The following is a 4,707-nucleotide window of genomic DNA, read 5'->3' on the forward strand; positions in this document are numbered from 1 at the left end:
GGTGGGGGGGGAGGAGGGGTGTGGGGGAGGGGAGGGGGGTGGAGGAGGGGGAGGGGGGGTGGAGGAGGGGGAGGGGGGTTGGGGAGGGGGAGGGGGTGGGGGGAGGGGGTTGGAGAGGAGGGAGGGGGGTACCCTAAGGCCTCAGCCTCTCAATCTGCACAACAGGTTTGAGGCTCTTGCTCCCAGTGTGGACAAGGACGAGGGCTGTAAGGTTGATGAGCAAACGGCCCACGGTACAGTGGTGCAGACACAGGTCAAAGAGGAAGAAGTAAAGAGGAATGTAGTGGTAATTGGGGATAGTGTAGTTAGGGGTGTAGGCACTGTGCTTTGTGACAGGGATAAAGAATACAGAAGGGTGTGTTGTCTGCCTGGTTCTCGGGTCCAGGATGTCTCATCTGGGCTGCAGAGGAACCTGGAGTGGGAGGGTGAGAATCCGGTTGTTGTGGTACATGTGGGTGCCAACGCCATAGGCAAAATGGGAACTGAGGATTTGCAGAGGGGGTATGAAAAGCTGGGAATGAAGTTAAAAAGCAGAACCGACAAGGTGGTTATCTCTGGATTACTACCTGAACCGCGTGCAGATGGGCGTAGGATAAATAGGATTAAAGAGATGAATGGGTGGCTCAGGGATTGGTGTGGGAGGAATGGGTTTGAATTTATGGGGCATTGGCACCAGTGTTGGGGCATTTGGGACCTGTTCAGATGGGACGGTCTTGGTCTGAACTGTGCTGGGACCAGAGTCCTGGCGAATCGCATAACTGGGACTGTAGATAGGGCTTTAAATTAATTAGGGGGCGGAGGGTGCAGGGGTTGGAGAAATTACAATGTCTAAAGTAAAAGAGAGGGTACAGGTACGGGAAAAGGTCAAGGATGTCCCAATAATAAAGGGAGTAGGGGGCATGAGAAAGGTTGGTAGCGTTCCTTCAGATAGGGTCCAGATAAGGGCTGGGATAAAGACACTTTATCTGAATGCACGAAGCATTCGGAACAAAGTGAATGAGCTGGTGGCACAGATCAGCACAAATGGATATGATCTGGTGGCCACTACGGAAATGTGGTTGCAGGGTGACAGGGACTGGGAGCTGAGTGTCCAGGGGTATCAAATGTTTAGGAAGGATAGACGGAAGGAAAAAGGGGGAGGGGTAGCTCTGCTGATTAAGGATAATATCAGGGCGGTAGTAAGGGAAGGTATAGGCTCCAAAGAGCAGAACGTGGAATCGTTGTGGGTGGAGATAAGGAACAGTAAGGGGAGGAAGACGCTGATGGGTGTGGTCTCTAGGCCCCCAAATAATAACTTAGAGGTGGGGTGGGCTATAAACAAGCAAATAAATGATGCGTGCAGGAATGAACGGCGATAATTATGGGGGATTTCAATCTACGTATTGATTGGATGACCCAAGTCGGACGCGGTGGGCTTGAGGAAGAGTTCTTGGAACGCTGTCGGGATAGTTTCCTTGAACGGTGTGTGATGGAACCGACAAGGGAGCGAGCTATCTTAGATCTGGTGTTGTGTAACGAGGCAGGTAGAATTAGGGACCTTGTTGTGAGGGATCCTCTTGGGAAGAGTGATCATTGTATGGTTGAGTTTTTGATGCAGATGGGGGATGAGAAAGTAGGGTCCCGAACCTGTGTCCTCTGTTTGAACAGAGGGGAGTACGATAGGATGAGAGAGGAATTGGCGAATGTAGATTGGGGGCGCAGATTGGTCAGTAGGACAGCTGAGGAACTGTGGAGGATCTTTAAGGAGATCTTTTTCGGTGCTCAGCAGAAATTTATTCCAATGGTAAAGAAGGAACGTAGGAGAGGGGATAATCAGCCGTGGTTATTGAAGGAATTAAAGGAAAATATTAAATTAAAAGCTGATGCGTTTAGAGGGGCTAAAAGTAGTGGGCGAGTAGAAGATTGACGAAGATGATAAAGAAAGGAAAGATAGACTATGAAGCTAAACTAACACTAAATATAAAAAAGGATATTAAGAGTTTTTATAAATATATAAAGAGGAGGAGGCTGGCTAGAGTGAATGTTGGACCCTTAGAGGGGGGATTTAGTGGTGGGAGATGAGGAAATGGCTGAGGCCTTAAATAAGTTTTTTGCCTCGGTCTTCACGGAGGAGGACGCGAATAGTTTGCTAGCTATTAAAGATAGGAGGATGGTAGGAGTTGAGGGCCTGAATGCAATTACTGTCACTAGAGAGGTAGTGCTTGATCGACTAGCGGGACTGATGGTGGACAAGTCCCCAGGACCGGATGGAATGCATCCCAGGGTTCTGAAGGAAATGGCAGAGGTGATAGTAGATGCCTTAGTGATTATTTTCCAAACCTCGCTGGTTTCCGGGGAAGTGCCGGAAGATTGGAAAATGGCTAATGTTACGCCGCTGTTTAAAAAGGGTAGCAGGCAAAAGGCAGGGAATTATAGGCCGGTTAGTTTAATGTCTGTTATGGGAAAAATGCTTGAATCCGTCATCAAAGAAGAAATAGCGAGGCACCTTGAGAAGAATTGTTTGATAGAGCAGATGCAGCACAGATTCGTTAAGGGGAAGTCGTGTCTGACAAATTTATTGGAATTCTATGAGGGTGTGAGTAGTGCGGTAGACAGAGGGGAGCCAGTGGATGTGATGTTTCTCGATTTTCAGAAGGCGTTTGATAAGGTGCCGCACAAAAGGTTGCTTCAGAATGTTAGGGGGCATGGAGTTGATGGTAAGGTGTTAGCGTGGATAGAGGATTGGTTGTCTAATAGGCAGAGAGTTGGTATCAATGGGTGCTATTCTTATTGGTGGTTGGTGACTATTGGAGTGCCGCAGGGATCGGTGCTGGGGCCTCAACTATTTACCATTTATATAGATGATGTGGAGGAGGGGGCTGAGTGTAGGGTAATGAAATTTGCTGATGACACAAAGCTAAGTGGAAAAGCAAATTGTGCGGAAGGTGTGGAAAGTCTGCAGAGGGATCTAGATAGGCTAAGCGAGTGGGCGAGGACCTGGCAGATGGAGTATAATGTTAGCAAGTGTGAGGTTATCCACTTTGGCAGGAATAATAGTAGGAAGGATTATTATTTAAAGGGCGAAAAGCTGCAGCATGCTACGGTGCAGAGTGACCTGGGGGTCCTTGTGCATGAGTCACAAAAACCCAGCCTGCAGGTGCAGCAGGTGATCAAGAAGGCAAATGGGATGCTGGCCTTTATAGCGAGGGGGATAGAATATAAAAGCAGGGAGGTCTTGCTGCAACTGTACAGGGCACTGGTGAGGCCGCAGCTGGAGTACTGTGTACGGTTTTGGTCGCCGCACTTGCGCAAGGATATTTTGGCCTTGGAGGGAGTGCAGAGGAGGTTCACTAGGCTGACACTGGAGATGAGGGGGTTGGACTATGAAGAGAGGCTGAATAAACTGGGTTTGTACTCGTTGGAGTTTAGAAGGATGAGGAGGGATCTTATAGAGACGTATAAGATAATGAAAGGGAGGGATAGGGTAGAGGTAGAGAGATTCTTCCCGCTCAGGAAGGACAGCAGGACTAGGGGGCACAGCCTCAAGATAAGGGGGGAGCAGTTTAGAACGGAGTTGAGGAGGAACTTCTTCACTCAAAGGGTGGTGAATCTCTGAAATTCTCTGCCCATTGATGTGGTGGAGGCTACCTCGCTAAATATATTTAAGACACAGGTTGATAGGTTTTTCGTAGGCAAGGGAATTAAGGGTTATGGGGAGGGGGCGGGAAAGTGGAACTGAGCCACTTCAGATCAGCCATGATCTTACTGAATGACAGGGCAGGCTCGAAGGGCTAGATGGCCTACTCCTGCTCCTATTTCTTATGTTCTTATGTTCTCCCAGCCTTGCTGGGACCACCAAGAAACTCCCTTCTTATAAACTTCTTTTAGCTTTTGTTTGGGTATTGCATGGATTATTTAAATGTCTGATTGAGTAAGTGACCATTTGAAAAATAGATGCAAAGAGTGGCAGACACTTCACTTAAAGAGAGAGGAGAGCATGGAAACTTTCATTTGAAAGAAAGGCACAGAAAGCTGCCAAGACCAGTATGAGAGAGAGTGGGGTGACCACCATTTGGGGGGCAAAGCACACAGAGTGGCAGAGACTTCAGTTTAAAAAGAGTGGAGAGCAGGGAGATTTCCATTTGAAAATGCAATGGAGAACTAACTAGTCTGATCACCAGCCATATTCTGAGTAAAGTCAGTGTGATATCACAGGGAAACAGGTAAGTTATTGGTTGTTGAGTATTTTCATTGTTTCCCTTTCAAAACTCAGATACATTATTATAATGTTTTATAAGATTGATAAGTAAGGTTTATTACACAAGAACATAAGTTCTAATGTAAGAATACCACTGGTAAGGTGTACTAAGTATTGGTAGGGTTTATCAATATTGTGAAAGTTCATTATTAATGTCAAGCTTTATTAATATTGTAAAGACTGCTTGCCAGAAGTCAGGTTTATTTGCAGTCAAAAGGTTATCAATTAACAGAGAAATGGCAGAGCTGTTCCAACCTTGTGAATGTCCATCCAGTGTTATATGGAGTTTTCCCATGTCCTGGAAAACCACTTGTGCAGGAAATGTTATTAGTTGCAACAGCTTGAGCTCCAGCTTGTGGACTTTGAGCAGTGTCTTTGCAGAGTATCCATGAGGTTCACAGTTATGTGGGTAGCATATTTATAAATGTGGTCACCCCACAGCTGAAGAATATACAAGGGAGAGTGAAAGG

Source organism: Carcharhinus amblyrhynchos, chromosome 1 (assembly GCF_965287045.1).
Source record: "Carcharhinus amblyrhynchos chromosome 1, sCarAmb.v2.hapA, whole genome shotgun sequence".
Classification (NCBI taxonomy): Eukaryota; Metazoa; Chordata; class Chondrichthyes; order Carcharhiniformes; family Carcharhinidae; genus Carcharhinus; species Carcharhinus amblyrhynchos.